The 19,349-nt window shown below is 45.0% G+C and overlaps 1 protein-coding gene across 1 annotated transcript in view; it reads right to left on the reverse strand.

Moving 5' to 3' along the window:
- Positions 1 to 1,169: 1,169 nt before the first annotated feature.
- The window catches only part of LOC127055132 (uncharacterized), a 1,051,551-nt gene continuing 1,033,371 nt past the window's right edge, over positions 1,170 to 19,349 (reverse strand). Inside the window, exon 2 of the mRNA XM_050961773.1 lies at positions 1,170 to 1,294. The gene's annotated coding sequence lies outside the window, so the exon portion shown is untranslated. The remainder of the gene's footprint in view (positions 1,295 to 19,349) is intronic.

A 19,349-nucleotide genomic window follows, 5' to 3' on the forward strand; every position in this document is an offset into this window, starting at 1 on the left:
TCTAGTTTCCATTTTTTATATGACTCCTTTTTATTCTGTAAGTCATGCAAGATCTCGTGGTTAAGCCAAGGTGGTCTTTTGCCACATTTTCTATCTTTCCTACCCATCGGAATAGCTTGCTTTTGGGCCCTTAATAGTGTCCCTTTGAAAAACTGCCAAATCTACTCAGTTGTTTTTCCCCTCAGTCTTGATTCCCATGGGACCTTACCTATCAGCTCTCTGAGCTTACCAAAATCCGCCTTCCTGAAATCCATTGTCTCTATTTTGCTGTACTCCCTTCTACCCTTCCTTAGAATTGCAAACTCTATGATTTCATGATCACTTTCTCCCAAGCTGCATTCTACTTTCAAATTCTCAATGAGTTCCTCCCTATTTGTTAAAATCAAGTCTAGAACAGCTTCCCCCCTAGTAGCTTTTTCAACCTTTTGAAATAAAAAGTTGTCTGCAATGCAGTCCAGGAACTTTTTGGACAGTCTGTGTCCCGCAGTGTTATTTTCCCAACATATATCTGGATAGTTGAAGTCCTCCATCACCACCAAATCTTGGGCTTTGGATGATTTTGTTAGTTGTTTAGAAAAAGCCTCATCCACCTCTTCCACCTGGTTAGGTGGCCTGTAGTAGACTCCTAGCACGACATCACCCTTGCTTTTTTACCCCTTTTATCCTAACCCAGAGACTCTCAACACTTCCGTCTCCTATGTCCATCTCCACCTCAGTCCAAGTGTGTACATATTTAATACATAAGGCAACACCTCCTCCCTTTTCCCCCTATCTATCCTTCCTGAGCAAACTATACCCATCCACACTAACATTCCAATCATGTGTATTATCCCACCAAGTTTCAGTGATGCCAACATCATAGTTGTATTTATTTATTAGCACTTCCAGTTCTTCCTGCTTATTACCCATACTTCTCGCATTTGTATATAGGCATCTAGGATACTGGTTTGATCTTGCCTCCCAGTTTTGCCCTGACCCTCCTTTCTCTCTGCCATGATAGCCCACGCTCCCTCTTGTTTCCGACCCATCTCCCAGGTCTTCATGTTCCCCACTTAGCTGTGGGCTTTGCTCACCTGTCCCCGTCTAACCTAGTTTAAAGACCTCTTCACTAGATTAGCCAGTCTGTGTGCAAATAGGGTCTTTCCCCTCCTCGAAATGTGAACGCCATCTCTGCCTAGCAGTCCTTCCTCGAATAGCATCTTGTGGTCGAGGAAGCCAAAGCCCTCCTGGTGACACCATCTTCGCAGCCAGGCATTCACCTCCATGATGCATCTGTTTCTGCACGGGCCCCTACCTTTGACAGGAAGAATCGAAGAGAATACCACCTGCGCTCCAAACTCCTTCACCCGTCCTCCCAGAGCCCTGTAGTCACTCTTGATCCGCTCAGCGTCACACCTCGCAGTATCATTTGTGCCCACATGGATGAGTAGCATGGGATAGTAGTCAGAAGGCCGGATAATCCTCGACAATGCCTCTGTAACATTTCGGATACGGGCCCCTGGCAGGCAGCATACCTCCTGAAATGAAATGTCAGGGCGATAGATGGGCGCCTCTGTCCCCCTCAGCAGAGAGTCTCCGACCACCACTACCCTACGTTTCCTATTTTCAGTGGTGGCAGCAGACCTCCCAGCCGTAGGGGTACGAGGCTTCTCCTCCTTTACTGTAGGGGGTGATTCCTTCTCTCCCGTATCAAGAAGAGCATAACAGTTACCTATTACCACGGCGGGAGGGTTCGCAGCAGGGGTGGAGCACTGCCCGCTGCCAGAAGTAACCAGCTGCCATTGTCCACCCTAAGCCATCTCCTCCTCCACCAGTGGTGTGTCAGCAGTCCTGTGAACTGGGACAGCTACCTCAGCTGTCTCCACATGGACACTGTCCAGGAATTGCTCATGGATACGGATGCTCCTCAACCTAGCCACCCCCTCCTGTAGCTCTCCCACCTGCTGCCTGAGAGATTCCACCAGTAGGCACCTTTCACATTGGATGCCCCCACCAGCCTGGATATCAGTAAGTGGAAATTGCAAGTTACAGTCTTTGCAAAACCACACCAGAATCTGGGTAGAAGCATCCGTGCTCTGGTGCTCTTTCTGGCTACAGGCGCAGGTGGAGGAGACAGAAGCAGTGCTGCCACAGGTGTTGCAGGTCTTCCTAACCATCGTAAGCCTCCCTCTGTCAAACTGCCTCTCAAACTCCCCTGTCTGCAGCTTCCTGTCCACTCTGCTCTGCTTTAAAGAAAAAGGGTTTGGATGTAATTTGGTTTATAGGTTTTCAAGGGACTAATGGGTCATGGATAGGACAGACAAGGGACCCCCACTCCCTTCCCACTCCCCTTCCAAACTCCCTTGCGAAACTACCTGTTAGCAGCCCCTGTTCGCAAAGATCCCTGGTCGCGGTTTTATAAAGCCCTGGCCTGAGTGAATGCCCCGCCCACTGGTTAAGGCTTAGCCAATTACCAGAGGCTTCTAGCTTTCCTTTGTAGCTCAGCCTCCAACTGTAAGCTACAGCACACGGTCCTTCAAACAACCAAAACAAACAAACAGACTGACAAACACAAGCTCAGCACACAGCAAGTAACCCCCAAACACAAACACACACACTGCAGACAGTCACTTACCCCACAGATGCTGTATTTGCTCCTCCTTCACCTGGAGAACTCCCTTGCGAAACTCCCTGTTAGCAGCCCCTGTTCGCAAAGCTCATGGACAGGTTATGGGCAGTAAACAAAAATTCACAGCCTGTGACCTGTATACACCCTGACTAAGTCTTGGGTGGGGGGGAGCAGGTGGCCTGGGGGGCACTGCAGCTGCTCTGAGGGGAGCAGCACAGGATCCCTGCTGATTCTGGGTGGGCAGGTGGCGGAGTGCAGCCCGGGAACCCCACTGGTGCTGTGCGCGATTCCCTGGAAGCAGCAACATATCCCTCTCTCAGCTCCTAGGTGGAGGCATGACCAGACAGCTCTATGCACTGCCTCCACCCCAAGCACCGGCTCCACAGCTCCCAGTGGCTGGAAATTGTGGCCAATAGGAGATGCGGGCTTGGCGCCTGAGGGTAGCGCTCACAGCCACTTGGCTGCACCTCCACCTAAGACCTGAGGGAGGGACATGTCGCCGCTTCCAGGGAGCTCCTGAGGTAAGCGCCACCCAGAGCCCTCACCCCCTCCCATGCCCCAGCCCTGAGCCCCCTCCCACACCCAAACTCCTGCTGCTGGGGGAGAGTGGAGTAGTGACCTGACACTGCCCCGGCATAGCTGGTGCGGCTGGCCCAGGGGCTGCCTGAACTGCTCAGGTGGTCCCCGGGCCAGCCACGCTGGCTGCTGCAGAAGTCCCGGACATCCCAGAAAGTCCCAGAATCTGTGACCTCTGTGACACACTCGCAACCTTAACCATGACCTTAGATCGGAAGTTTGTGGCAGAATTCAGGATGATAGAGTCCCCTGATCGGGGCTATTGAGCATAATCATAAAGTAAATGCTAAATAGTAATAATTGGATTTGGTACTAGAGTGATTCAGTTTGAATTTCCAATTACATATTTCCAATTATACACAGGTATTTTAACTGTGGTTTTCACTCCACCATTTCATAGTGTTTACATTTTGGCTGCTATGATGTTTTTTTATGAATCCTTCTGAGTATCAAAATATCAAAACCAACATGGAATAATTCATCACAGGACCATGTTTCCATATCACTCACTGGCTAATATGAAAATACTCCATTCTTATTAAAGCAACTATTTATAGAACTATTCCAACTGCAGTTTAATATGCCTAACTAACTACATTTCCTAGTGTCTTCTCCAAACTCTTTCCTCCCACAACTCATGCTCCTCCGTCCAAGTGCATGCAGGTTGCTACAAAGGAAGTCCCAGATTTTGGACTGACTTCCTGAGAATTTGAAAGCAGTTCAGAATTTGAAAACCAGTGGCATAGCCAGGATGGGGTATTTGGGTGGGCCTCAACTTCAGATGGGCAGGCAACTATGGAGAGACTGGAAGGGTAGGAGGTGTTACTCAGGGTTCTTTCAACCCAAAGCTCTTGGTAACTGTTAGTCTGTGTGAGGAGGTGTCAGGAAATAAATCAGGGGAGACACGGCCGTCCGACCATAGATGGCTGGCACAAACAGGACAACACAAGAGTGCTTTCACTTAAAGCTAAACTTTACTAGTCTCAAGCACTTACACACGTCTGCAACAAGATTAGTAAAACACCTCCAACCCTTGATAATTACCAAAGCTGAGTGTGGCTCTAGAGTGACACAGCGGCAGGCTTCCAGTGGCCAAATCTTCCGTGTGCTGGTGGGGATCACAAGATGTATCCAGAAGGAGAGTCCAAAGAGAGTCCAAAAGAGTCCCCAAATGAGTCAAACTTTTTCTCCTATATATACATTACTAATAGAATGACATTTCCCTTAAAGTATCAGAGGGGTAGCCGTGTTAGTCTGGATCTGTAAAAGCAGCAAAGAGTCCTGTGGCACTGTCAATAACCTAGTCCCAGATTTGGACCTTAGAGTCCAAAATATGGGGGTTAGCATGAAAACCTCCAAGCTTAGTTACCAGCTTGGACCTAGTAAAGCTGCCACCACCCAAAAAATTAGAGTGTTTTGGGGCACTCTGGTCCCCCCAAACCTTCCCTGGGGACCCCAAGACCCAAATCCCTTGAGTCTCACAACAAAGGGAAATAAACCTTTTCCCTTCCCCCCTCCAGGTGTTCCTGGAGAGATACACAGACACAAGCTCCGTGAATCTAAACAGAGGGATTCCACCCTCCCCGTTTCCAGCCTTGGAAAACAGAAGTACCGAGAGCTAATCTTTCTTCCTCCCTCACCCAGAGGGAATGCAAAGTCAGGCTAGTAAATCTAACACACACAGATTTCCCCCTGACTTCTTCCTCCCACCAATTCCCTGGTGAGCACAGACTCAATTCCCTGGAGTTCCCCACTAAAGAAAAACTCCAACAGGTCTTAAAAAGAAAGCTTTATGTAAAAAGAAAGAAAAATACATAAAGAATGGTCTCTCTGTATTAAGGTGACAAATACAGGGTCAATTGCTTAAAAGGAATATGAATAAACAGCCTCATTCAAAAAGAATACAATTCAAAACACTCCAGCAACTATATACATGTAACTACAAAAAAACAGACCTATCTTTTTGTACTTACAACTGGGAAACAGAAGATTAGAAAGCAGAAAATAGAGAAATCCTTCCCATAGCCGAGAGGGAGATAGGCACAAGACAAAGAACTCAGACACAAACTTCCCTCCACCCAGACCTGAAAAAGTCTGGTTTCCTGATTGGTCCTCTGGTCAGGTGTTTCAAATTACTTCTTTCCAGATGAAAGAGACGTTAACCCTTAGCTATCTGTTTATGACAGGCACTTTATAGACTAACAGCCGTATTGGAGCATGAGCTTTCGTGGGTGAATACCCACTTCGTCGGATGCATGCTCCAATACGTCTGTTAGTTTATAAGGTGCCGCAGGACTCTTTGCTGCTTTTACATGTCCCGTAAAGAAACCTTGTTAAGTAAGCAATTTCAATGATCCAGCAAGAGGTTCCTTCTGATTATTGATTAACCAGGTGCGGGTCTTTCCAGGGATTGCAGCCTTGAGACCTCAATAGACATTCCTGAGGGTACATCCTGCTCTTTTAAAATGCATGCATCAGCAACTTCAACACAATTCTTATCAGGAAGGATGCGGGGTCAAGCTGCCCTTGCTGTGGCACCCAAAACCACTTCCCCTCCTGCCTTGGTCAAGCTGCGATTGCTGAATGGCCAATTTACAGCTTGCTGACTAGGCTACCTTTAACAATAAGCCGTAGTGGTTTTAGGCACTTTACTGGTTTGCCAAAGTCTCCCTGTTCAGAGGGATGTGTGGCCCACCTACCCCCAGCCCCTGCAGTCAGCCTTACAGTGGGTGATGGATGGACCCTCTGGTCAGTGGCTCCCTGGGGCTCTGGGCATGCATCCAGCTCTGGAAGGAGATGCTGCTGTCCCTTCCAGATCCCACTGCCCTTCGCCGGGCCCAGCTCCTCCAGGCAGGGCTGGTGCAACCCATTAGGCAACCTAGGCAGTCGCCGAGAGTGCTAGCATTTGGAGGGTGGAATTTCAGGTCCTTTGGCGGCGACCGCAGCTGCCAGATCTTTGGCCACCCCAGTCGTTCCTCGACATTTAGAGGGAGGAAGCTGGGGCAGGGGGGGCTCATGGAGGGCCATCTGCAACAAGTAAGGACAGGGGGCAGCACACAGGGGAACTCCTCGCCCCAGCTCACCTTTGCTTCTCCTCCTCCCCTGAGCACACTGCCGTGCTCTGCTTCTGTCATAAACAGATAGTTAAGGGTTAGTGCCTCTTTTACCTGTAAAAGGTTAAGAAGTTCACCTAGCCTAGCTGACCCCTGACCAGAGGAACCAATGGGGGAACAAGATGTTTCAGAAGGAAGGAGGGAAGTTTCCTTTGTTTAAAGTCAGTTTCAGTTTCAACCGGAGTGAAAAAGATCAAGGAACCAGCCTCTTATCAGAGTAGTAAGTTTTAGAAAAGAATAAATAGGTTTATGTTTATTTTCTTTTTGTAACTTGTCTTGGCATTAGGGGAATAATCAAATTTGGGTATTCTTGTGTATACTAAGGTTTTTGCCCAGGGGAACATCCTGTGTTTTTAATCTGTTGTCTGTGAGATCAGCTTCTATGCTGTCTTCCAGAGGTTTATTTTCTTTTACCTTTCTTTTCTTTAATTAAAAGCCTTCTTTTTAAGAACCTGATTGATTTTTCCCTGTTGTTAAGATCCAAGGGGATTGGATCTGGACTCACCAGGAATTGGTGGGGAAAAGGAGGGGGCATGGTTAAATTCTCCTTGTAATAAGATCCAAGGGGTTGGATCAGTGTTCACCAGGAAATTGGTGAAGGAGTCTCTCAAGACTACCCAGCGAAGGGAGTTAGTACTTGGGAGTGGTGGCAGCAAAACCAGATCTAAACTGGTAATTAAGCTTAGGGTTTCTCATGCAGGTCCCCATATCTATACTCTGAAGTCCAGAGTGGGGTGAAACCTATGACAGCTTCTCTCCCTCTCAGGCTTGCCGTGCCAAACAGCTGATTGGCGCTGCAAGCCTGAGAGGCGGGAGAAGTGGAGAGGTGATGGCGTGCTCTAGGAGGAGGTGGAGCATAGGTGAACTGAGATGGCGAGCTGCTGCATGGCTTCCCGGGCTGGGGGGAGCTGCCGCGGGGGGGGGGGGGCGCAGCACCACAGAGTGGAGGGAGGGAGCTGCTGTCAGGGGGGGCCTCAGGGTGTCGGGGGGAGCTGCTGTGGGGGAGCACCTGAGAGAGGTGAGGGGGAGCTGCCACAGGGCTTGGAGAGGGTGGGGCGCAAGGTGGAAGTTCTGCCTAGAATGCAAAATATCCTTGCACTCGCCCTGCCCCAGGTGGTGGGCCTAGCTTTTTTGAAGATCTCCTCTACCACCACGCTGGCTGCCCGCTCACTCCCAGTGGCCAATTAGCCTCTGAGCCAACCCAGGGCCTCAGAAAAATGGGTGCTTCTGTGCCATCACCCATTCTGCCTACCCGGCGGTCCTGCCAGGAAGTGGGGTGGGAGCACAAGGGCTTGCTCTGCTCTGCCCACCCCACTGGTGTTCCAGCCTGAGACTGGGGTCATGGCATGGGGTCTTGCCCCATTCCACCCCCCTGGCCCTGGCAGGAGCACCAGGCAAGTAGAGCAAAGCAAGCCCCCAAGCCCCAACCCTGCTCCCTGGCAGGAGTGCCAAGCAGGTAGGTGGAACAGGGAAAGTGCTGAGGCCAGAATAGAGCTGGGGCTGGGCAGTGGGCCTGGATGCTAAGTGGATGAGCCATAGCCCACCCAGGCCCACCCATGACTATGCCCCTGGAAGATATGCTTGATCTTTTAGCAGGGTTTGGAATGTGACCTCATGGAACAACAGAAACAGCCATCTTAGATCAGAAAAAGAATGCCTATCTACTATATGGACCTTTTTCCCCCACACTAGCAGCCAGTGAGAGGTAGAGGCATGTTGACGTTTGGCATGAAGTGAATTCATGAGAGTTGAAGATGCTCATCATCTTGAAGAAACAGGCCTTCAATTTAGACTAGAGTTGCTCATGTTATTTGCCTCCAACAATTTATTAGTTGATTTTTAGCTTTTTTTTTTTTTGTTATTTCTGTCAAATACCAAAGCAACCATTTGTAATACACACATGTTTTATTGGTCCTACAAAACTTAGGAGCTATGCTACATATTCCTGAGTGACATCTACTGTCATTTTATCTATTAACTACTTACATATATAGACATAGAGCGTTCTCATAACAACTCTTATTGGAGCTAATCTGAATATTTCCACTGACTTCATTGGGATTCTGGATTGACTTTTACATGCACAAATAACTAGGTAATGGGGTAGGGTAACCACTTTGCTAGTAGTGAGTTCCAAACTACCACTGCTACTGCCTTTGGGAAGACAGGAGTTCACCCAGAAATTACTCCAACGTTGTTAAGAGTAACACACACTCAGCTTCATCAGCAACAGTGACCTTGATTAGCAAAACAGTCTCAGTACTAGCCTTAGTCCAGCAGGCACAGATTAAAGGCATCTCCTTTCCCTTTGGGTTCTGGCTGATTCTTACATCCAGTGTGACAAGCTCACAGAACCACATGCTCAGGATGCTCCCTGGGCATGTCCCCAATCCAGAGCTGATTTTCTGTTGGCTGGGTCCCTCTAGCAGCAGCCAGTTACCCAATGCTCGTGCGGCTGCAGTGTGTACCGCCTTCTTCCCAGAGGAGCTTAAACCAGATGGAGGGCTGGGATTTCCTGTCATCTCAGTGCCCAACCATCAATTTATTGCAAGATGCCTATTAACCTGTTTTCAGCAAGCCAGATAAGCCTCATTCCATTTTTGTCCATTCAGTAATATTTTGTAATAGTTGAACAACAAATATCCTCTTTCATTCACTATGCAGTATGGAGGAGATGTCTCATAGGATAGAGTATACAGTAGGCCCCAGGTGTAAAAGAAAATTATAGAAATAGAAATATATTTTTTTTAAAAATGACTTAAAAATAAATACAATGTGGGCCCTCACTGTATATTTGCTGAAACTACCACAATTTCAGCCTGATTTAAATACTTAATATCTGATGTTAGGTCAAAGCCATACTTGAGAGGTATCCTGCCATTGAATCTGCAGCAGCAGCTCCATAAACACAAAATAAAGGCTCCGGGCTTGATTCTGTCCTGTATCCGAGCTCCAATTAATGCAGGAGATGGTTAGAGTAGCAGTGAGCCTGTTACAGTGCCCCCTAAGCCAGCCTGGCCCCAGGGATCTTATGTTAATGTAGGAACAGCAAAACAGAGCAGAACTCTGCCACAACCCAGACACACTTACCGTCTTCTGGCATGGCCCTTACATTTGGATTCAAAAGTGGGGATGGCAGTTGATACAGGAGATGTTACCTCTGATTTTATGCCAAAGAGGAGTTTTCCTTTGCAAGGGGATCAAACAGCAGCAAAAGGCTGGAGGATAACTCAGAATCTTCATGCTTATCCCCTTTTCTTCCCAGCAAGTGCCTCTAAAATAAGGGAGAAATATTATGGAGACAATTCTCCCAACTTGTTCATGTTAAAGACTTCCCTGATTTTTATAACAAGCATCAATTCTGCTTGATTCAGTATCCTCAGAGTAGATCAGTTTCAGAGTCTTCTTCCACTTTTTTAACCCATATAAATGTCTTAATCTAATTTTGTACAGCAGTCTCTGCAATGCAATGCTGACCTTCATTTGGAAAAACTGAAATGATTTCAAGAAAAATAAATTGTTGCAAAGAGAATGTAGTTAAATAACCTTTGAGCTGCCTGTTGAGCTGAAACACAGCTCAGTAAAAGGACTTAAGGGCTATCATTTAGTCTCCTTGTGGCAAATCCTTCTACTTTTGAAAATCTCAGTTTTGATTTGTACTAGTTGTCTAAGATCAGTAACGATAGCCACAATGGTAGCAAATTTCTAATTCTACATACTCAGAGAAAAACTATCACTTCTTTAACTGTTTTGTGTTTTCTTCTTTCAAAGAGTGGACTTGGAGTTAAAAATATAGGAGCAGTTTACAACATTGAAATGCAGCACACACTACTAGATCAATGGATTTCAATGGTAGGAATCTTTTATATAGAAGTCTGCAACAGTCTTACTACTACAAGTTATTGTAGTGGCAGGGTTAGGGTATTTATCCTTTTATGTGTTTCACTAGAAGAGTCATGAGTGTTCTGAAAGCAGTGGGCAATCAATAACTCATCAAATGTGATATAAAATGAAACAAATGTCAAACAATTAGGTACCATAACCAACTGCATAAAGTACATATTAAAAAAAATAAATAGTTTAAGTAATTAAATAACATTTTTAAAAGAAACGTTTCAGACTAGGAACCACTCTGATGTTACCTGTCAACTGCTGCCAGAGGTGCATGGCTGCAGAAATAAAACACTTATTTCCACTAACAATTCCTCAAACCATCACCAGAAGGATATTAAGTTCTTTGAGCACCTACAGTGAAGAATGTGTTTTCTGCATGTAAACATGTTTCTGGGATTCATAAAGTCATTTCTCATGTACTCAAGTGATATGAAGAACATACTGAAAAGTGTGACACAGACTAAAAAGATTTGTTTCAAAATGTAAAAGGAAAAAATGCTTATTCTAAATCTTAGGGGTAATTTTCGACCTCAGCTTCATCTGTGCAATTTCCATTAAAGTCAATTAGAGTTTTATGTTAATATCTGAAGGAAGAATTGGCTTTTTCTCTCATAGGAAAGGAATTTTAAATTTACAGAGAATTTTTTCCCCTCTCTGCAGTTTCCTGTATTTAAATTAAGGTAGAATTTAGCCCAGTAATTTACAAGCTTCCTGGGATGTTCACAGAGATACTTAGAGATATGTGCTGTTTTAAGTTTCAGTGGTGTAAATCTGAAGTAATTCCAATATTGCCAGTGAATTTACTGTTGGAATTATCCCAGTGTAAATAAGAGAATTTGTCACTTAATAAATTGAACACATTTGTAGGCATTTGACATATTAGTGCTGGTTAAAAAAACCCATCAGAACTGTTTTTCGATGGAAAATTGCATTTTGCAGAACAATTTTTTTTGTGAAATATTTAAACTACATTCTCTTTGCAGCAATTTATTTTTCTTTGTGAAAATTTTTATTTTTTTCCATAAAAAAAAGTACACCCAAATAATCCAGGGTCAGAACAGAAGCCAGGCCTGGTGATCAGAGCAAAGCCAGACAGCAGCACCGGAGTCATAGTTGGGCGACAAACCAATGTTCAGAGTCAGGAGTCAGAACTGAACCAGAGTCCTGGGCAGAACACAAGACAAGCCAGTGATCGGAGCCTCTGGGGGTTCAGAGTAAGGTAGAGATTAACACTGGTGCAGGGACAGGCATGAGATGGAACAAGGACTGGCACAGGAAACAAGTCTGTCACAGCTGCAGGCATGGAAGGCCTGTGTTGCTGTTGCTCTAAGGCTTAAATGATGATCTGCCTGCTCCTCAGTCAAATCAGGGAGCACTTAGTGAGTGCTCACTGGGTTGCCTGGTGAGCAAGCCTAAAGACAGATGAATTCCTGACAAATATTTTGCCAGAAAATGAAATACTTTTTCGTTTGGTTGTCCTACCAGAGTGCCGCATGGGAGCTGTAGTTCAGTTTTCTCAAGTCACTCATTGTTCAGGGCATTGGTTAACCATTAACTTCCTGATGCTGGTAGAAACAATCTCCTTTACAGGTAGGTTTCTTATATCTTCCTCAGAAGAATTTATTACTAATTTCTGTTGGGAGAAAGGATGCTGGACTAGATGCTGAACAGGAAAGGCAGTTCCTATAAATGAGGACATATTTGATTTGAAGAATGGAGATTACAGAATACTAAAAACCTAAACAATGGGCATTCTATTTAGTACTAGAGAATATATGCTGAAAATGTAACTTCTCAGTAATTCCTTTGGTAGTGACTATGTGGCTTCTTATATGCTTAGATAGACTCAACTTCAGAAAGTCAGGTACTGGGTAAGTTTTGACTGAACTACAAGCTTCCGAAATAAGCTTCTGCCTCATATAGCAAATATGATGGAGATGTTCTGCAATGATAAATAAATAGTAATAAAACTATTAACATAATTTTGCACTAGGATTATGGGAAACAAGCTATAAAAGGTAGGAGAGATACTAAATGATGGAGAGAATGACTGGGCATAACTTAAACTTGCTGGGATGATTTCTGCAAATGGAATGGCAACATTGCTGGGGGCTGTGATGGAGTGCATGTGTTCTGACCCTTTGTGGCCCAGGAAGGATGGAAAAGGAGGAGCCTTTCTAAAGACTGCCTGAGATGCCAGACCTGGGAGGAAGAGATGGAAGCTGTGGCATATCGAGCTGCTGAGATATAGCTCTGACTCTTGTGCCCCTTCAGTAGGGGGAAAGCCTTATAAAGGAAGATGAGGTTTCCAGGAGGGAGGTTCTTAGCAATGGAGAGAGAAGGTGTCTAATTTCTACCTGACCCATACTTGGGGTACAAGGACTAACTAAGGAAATTAGCTTTCTGAACTGAGAAAGGCTATACTACTGCCAGAGACTACAACCATAGTAAGATAGTAATATTTTCAAAAGTATGTAAGTGATTTAGGAATATATGTCAACTGGCTTTCATCTTGCATCTTACTCTATGTCACTTGAAGTCCACATCAAGACTGGATGCCTTTCTAAAAGATGTGCTTTATCTCAGTCAGAAGTTATGGGCTTGATGCAGGAATCAGTGGGTGAAATTCTGTGGCCTGTGGTATACAGCAGGTCAAACTAGATGATCATAGTGATTCCTTCTGGCCTTAAAATTCATGAAATTTTTACCCAGGTATTTGTTTTGTTTTGTTTTGTTTTGTTTTGTTTTGTTTTCTGGGTGGGGGAGACCAGGAACAATTACACTATGGAAATTGAAGTTGCCCTGTATTTATTTTATTACATTTATGGACTGGTGGCCAAGATAACCCCCATGATTGTATTATTTTCTCAAGGCTGAGATCAGAACAATTGTTTCTATTTTCTATATATTTATTTTTAAACCAGATTTACAGGAGCTGAGACTATGAGACTTTGACTGATTCTCCTGTTACAAGGGCAATATACACAACCACTGTTCCATAGATATAACATTGCTCTCATCAACGTTAACATTCCAATTGCAGAACGCCCTCATGTGCATACACTATTTCAGAGAAGAGATGAGATGGGAAGATAGGATTAATGTTTATGTCTGAAGATCTTCCATTAATAATATTAGAGCTGAGTGAATATTGGGGAAAACAAGTTACAACGTTCTTGTTAATATAAATAACTTGGAAAGCTAGGCATTCGGGCTGAATTCTGCTCTCATTTCCAGATGTAAGTCAACTGACTTCAGTGGAGTTATTCTGATTTATAAAATCATAGAAATGTAGGACTGGAAGGGTCCTTAAGAGGTCATCAAGTCAATTGCCCTGTAATGAAGCAGGACCAAGTAAGTCTAGACCATCCATGACTGGTGTTTTTCCAACCTTCTTCTTAAAAATATTGGGGATTTCACAGCATCCCTTGGAAATCTATTTCAGAACTTAACTATCTTTATATTTAGAAAGATTTTTCTAATATCTAACTTAAATCTCCTTTGTTGAAGATTAAGCCCATTACTTCTTGTTCTACCTGCAGAACAACTGATCACTATCCTCTTTAAAATAGCCCTTAATATATTTGAAGATTCTTATCAGATCTTTTTTTGTTGCTCTTCTCTGGATTCTCTCCGATTTGTCCATCCTTACATAAAGTGTGGGATCCAGAACTGGACATAGTCCTCTAGATGATGTCCCACCAGTGCTGAGCAGAGTGGAAAAATTAGTTCCTGTGTCTTATACACAACACTCCAATTGATACCCCCCAGAATGTTATTATTCTTTTCTGCAGCTGACTTACACTGATGGCTCATATTTAATTTGTGATCCACTATAACTCCCAGATACCTTTCAAAAGTAATATGACCTAGCTAGTTCTTTCCCATTTTATAGTTATGGATTTGATTTTTCCTTGTTAAAGGTATAGCACCTTGCACTTGTCTCTATTGAATTTCGTCTTGTTGATTTCAGACCAATTCTATGATTTGTCAAGCTCATTTTAAATTCTAATCCTACAAAGTGTGTGCAATCCTCCCAGCTTCATGTCATCTGCAGATTTTGTAAGCATACTATCCACTCTATTATCCAAGTTATTAATGAAAGTAGTACCAGACTCAGGAATGACCCCTGCAGAACTCCATTAAGTACGCCTTCCCAGTGTGACATCAAACCATTGCTAACTATTTTTTGAATGTGGTCTTTCAACCAGTTGTATCTCCACTTTATAGCAATTTAATCTAGACCACATTTACCTAGTTTGCTTATGACATGTGGGATTGTGTCAAAACCCTTCCTAAAATTAAGATATATCACAGCAACTTGGTCCTGCTAGGGAAGGCAGGGGGCTGGACTCGATGACCTTTCAAGGTCCCTTCCAGTTATAGGAGATAGGATATCTCCATTAATTTTTTTTTATTTACTCTTTTCCTCCCATGCACTAGGCCAGTAACCCTGCCAGAGAAGAAAATTAGGTTGATTTGGCATGATTTGTTCTTGACAAATCCATGCTGGGTATTTCTTATCATCCTGAAGGTACTTATGAAAAGACTGTTTAATAATTTGACCAAAGGAGGGCAGATGTCTTTCTGCTGCATCACAGTTATGACTGCCCCATTGACCTGCAGGCTGGAGCTGACATTCTCTTTGGCCACATTTACTCCCTCCTGGAACCGGCACTCCAGATGCTCCAGGAATACCTCTAGGAGACTTTAGAGGAGTTTATCCATCCTTCAACCACTTTGGTAGGGGTTTTAGTCTTTTTCAATGCAAAAAAAAAAAAATAATAGCTTCTTGCAGCCCTCTATTGATTACTTGGCTTTGACTACAGTGACAGTTCGAAATTGCCATCTTTAGCCACCAGCTAATGAACTTTTCAAAAGACTTTGCTTAGCCAGGATTTCTTCTAAACTGGACCTTCTCAGTGTGTACAATCTGGTTTGTGCTAAAGAAAGCAATGAGTGGAAGACAGAGTTTTGCACCTACTGCAGGCATTTTAAATATTTAGTTATGCCATTCAGGCTGCGTATTGCTCCGGCTATATTTTAGAATTTTGTGAATGGCATTTTTTGGGACTGTGCCAGACAAATTTGTTGTGGTTTACTTGGATAATATTCGAGAAGCTACATGAGTAACACATTTGCCTTCTCCTTGATGGACTTTGGTAGACTTTCCTTTATGGCAAAATAGAGAAATGTGAATTCAACAACGCCATTATCAAGTTCTAGGTTATATCATTTTCCCCAGGGAACTAACTCCTGAAAAGTGTCTCCCACCACAGAAAGTAAAGGAGGTTCTGCATTTTCTTGATTTTGCCTATTTTTTTCAATGTTTCATTTAAAGGATTTTCCCAACTAGTAGCACCAATAACTGCATTCCTCCAATAACAGGTTCATTTTATCTGGTCAGCAAAGTACTGTAGTGGACCCTTGCTCTCCCGCACGGAGGGAAGCTACTCATTCTCATTGCCTTCGGGCTTGTCTGGCCAAGGCACAAAGCTTCAGAACACTCTAGGGCCCTTATCCTCACCCAAGGTGAAGCAAGGTTCACCAGGTTCTCTAGTTCCCAGTTAGATCTAAGCTTTAGCCTGGGCTTGGAGAGGCTCAAGCTGCCAGCAATTAAATACCAGCTACAGGAGGCTTGCTTCAGCTGGTGTGGGGCTCCGGCCACCAACAAGGCAATCATAGTCTGTGGAGCTGGTTTGGACCTGGGCTTGAGGAGGCTCAGACTGCCAGAAAACAAACAGTCTCAAGGCTGGTTTTAGCCTGTGCAGGGCTCAGGCAGCCAGCAAACAAACAATCTAGAGGTGGGCTGCTGTCTGGGCTTGAGTAGGCTCAGACTGCCAGCAAGGACACAGTCTTAAGGCTGGATTTAGCCTGTGCAGGGCTCAGCCAGCTAGCAAAGCAACAGTCTATAAAGGAGCTGGTAAGAGATGGTCCTTCTTCAGAGTGGGAGCTTCCCTGAACAGTGTAGGGCGTTGGCCACCTCAGAGTGGGATGGCAAGGGAACACGGACTCACCCTACTCCACTATGTACCAGCCCAGTGCCCTGGCAGGGGCAGGATTGGCTGCCCCTACATTGGCAGAGATCCATCTGCAACACACCAACTGAGCCACACCTGGCTCCATGGCCAGCTACTCTGTGGCTGCCCCTGGGCCACTTCCTGCCTCCTCAGGGTTTGGTACCTCTTTTTTCCAGGGCTTGTCAGGCTCCTCGGGGTACACCACAGCTGGTAGTCCGGGCTACTCCTCATTAGGCTCTCCCACTTCGGTGGCTATTGGATAGCCGGAGGTAGGTTCTCCTCTTGGGCATGACAGTATGGCCAGAGCGTCCTTCTCCTCCGGGGATTCCACCACAACTGGGCTGCAGGGCCTTCCTCTTATACTTCCGGCCCTGGCCCAGCCTTCCGGCAAGGGGGCTGGGACAGACTAGGCTCCACCCACCAAGGGGATTGTAGTGGACCCTCGCTCTCCCACTCGGAGGGAGGCTAGTGCACTTATTCCTGTTGCCTTAAGTTCCTGTCTCTAATCACTTGTGAGAGAGGCCTCACTAGAAGTACAGTCTGCCTTCAATCAAGCAAAGAAAGTCTTTGCTTCAACTGCCATTTCTTCTACATCCAAACCCCACCAAACCTTTGTGAAACAGATGCTTTGAACTTTGCAATCAGGAATGTGATTTCATAAAATGCACGCCCCAATAACCAACTCAATCCTGGTGCATATTATTCATGCAGACTGACCCCCACTGGTAAAAACTGTTAGCTGGGACAAGGAACTGCCACAATCAAACAAGAATTTGAAGAATGGAGACATATTTTGAAAGGGGCTTTGTTCCCTATCCAGGTACGCACTGATCACAAGAACTTAGAATATCTTCAACAGGCCCATAATCTTTGTCACCAGCAGATCCATTGGTCATTTTATTTTACCAGGTTTGATTTCATCATTACCTAAGCATGAAACAGGAAAGCAGATGTCCTTTCCCACAAGGAAGTATATGCTGAGCCGGACATGGCTCTCTGAAATATTGTGCTATAGCCATCTAATTTTATTTGTGGAACAACAGCCCAGGATTTGATGCACCTTTTTCTGACTCTATTCCCAAAAGACCCACAAGTGTCCAAAATCTGTCAGAAACTTGATACCACTGACATCTCGTTCAACTCAGACTTGAAGTGTTAAGTATCAGAGGGGTAGACGTGTTAGTCTGGATCTGTAAAAAGCAACAAGAAGTCCTGTGTCACCTTGTAGACTAACAGATGTATTGGAGCATAAGCTTTTGTGGGTGAATACTCACTTGTCAGACACAAATGTTAAGTGTGTGCCATGATATGCCAGTTGCTGGACATTTTAGTTGAAGTAAGAATCATGACTTGGTGGTATGAAGTTTTCAGTGGCCAGGAGTGAGCGCTCATGTGAAAAAAAAATGTCAGCTCCTCTGACCTGTGCTGTCAAAGCAAGTGCCCATGTGCTAAACCATTTCGTCTACTCTGGCCTCTGCCTACTCCACTTTAACCCTGATCTATGGGCCCCACTGGACTTCATTGTAGAACTACCCTATTTCCAAGCTTGCACCAACATTTCATTAAGATGGCACAGTTTTTTTTTTAATTTCTTTTTGCTTTCGCCTACCACTCTGGAAACAGCCTGCCTTTTCCTAAACTATGCTTTATGGCTCCAGGGATTGCCACAAGAATAGTGTCTGCTTGGGGCTCACAATTCATTTCCCAGTTCCGGTGTGAACTCTTCAAACTCCTAGGAACTGAACTCTTCACCTCCTCAGCCTCCCACCTGCAGACTAATAGATGTAGTGGGTAAATCAAATCCTCAAAAAATACCTTTTATGCTTCTTTAGCAATCACCAAGATGACTGGGTCCCTCCTGCCTTATGCTCAATTTGCTTACAATAATTTCATTCATGCCTCCACCTGACTCAGTCCATTTTATGCCAGTTATGGTTTTCATCCTTTTCTCCATCTAGTCACACCTGCAGACTCACAAGTTCATGCTGAGATGGGCCTTGTCACCCACCTTCACCAAATTCACCAGGAATGTATGGAATATCCTGAAGCAGCCAAGAAAATGTATAAATGCCATGTGGATCAACATTACCAAGTTGCCTGGACACCAAATTTAGATGATAAGCTCATGCTCATCTACCAAAATTAGACCATCAATATCTGGGTCCATTCGAGATCACAGTCAATCCAGTAGCATTCCAGCTCCAGGTGCCTGAATCTCTGAAAGTCCAACCGTTTTTCATATGTCCCTCGTGAAACCCTATAGAGGAAATCCCTTCACTGGCCATTTCACTCCACTCCACTGCTCCCTCCTCCAGAGGTTCAGAGTCAGAAAGAATAAGAGACCCAAGACTTTGGATTCACTTGGAATTCAGGATTTCAACTTAACTACCTGGTGGACTCGGAGGGTTATGGCCCAGAAGAACAGTTTTGGGAACCAGAAGGGAATATCCATGCTCCAGAGGTCATACACACTTTTCACCAGAAGAACCCAGGAAAACCAATCCCTAAGACCCCTAGAAGGTGCCCATGAGGGGCAGGTACTGTTAGGGAGAGAGATGCAGCATAGTCAGTCTCTTCAAAATACACTGGACACAACTGATCCTGGCAGAGGATGCCTGGTCGATTGCATTTCATGTTTGTTGGAGGGCCAGAGCTAGCTACTACTTGATCCAGCAGCAGCCAGAGCTCACTGGCCACTCAATACATTCCATGCCCACAACTGCATTTAGTCCTGCTTCCTGTGCCTGCTCCTGCTCCATCTGTTCTTGTGCCTGCTTCAGTTCCTGCCTTCTCCATCCTGGACATCTCTGGCTCTGACCTCCTGCTCTGCTTCCCAACTGCATATTTGGCTCTACCCCAGTCTGGCATTTGGCTTCCAATCCCAGACCTCCAGCTCTGTTTCCCAGCCATGTCTGTGGCTCATCTATTGGTTCTTGCTTTTGGCTTCTGATCCCAGGCTCTGACCATCAGCTCTGCCCTCAATTATATCCCCAGGCATCCTGTGGTCCTGATTCTTGACTCCAGCTTGACTTTGCTCTAACCTCTAGGCTTGACCTCCTCATGATTCTGATCATTAGACCCAACTGCCCACACCCTGCCTGTGATCCTGACAAACACATTACTGGATCTCACTGATTA

This window comes from Gopherus flavomarginatus, chromosome 1, assembly GCF_025201925.1.
Source record: "Gopherus flavomarginatus isolate rGopFla2 chromosome 1, rGopFla2.mat.asm, whole genome shotgun sequence".
Lineage (NCBI taxonomy): Eukaryota > Metazoa > Chordata > Testudines > Testudinidae > Gopherus > Gopherus flavomarginatus.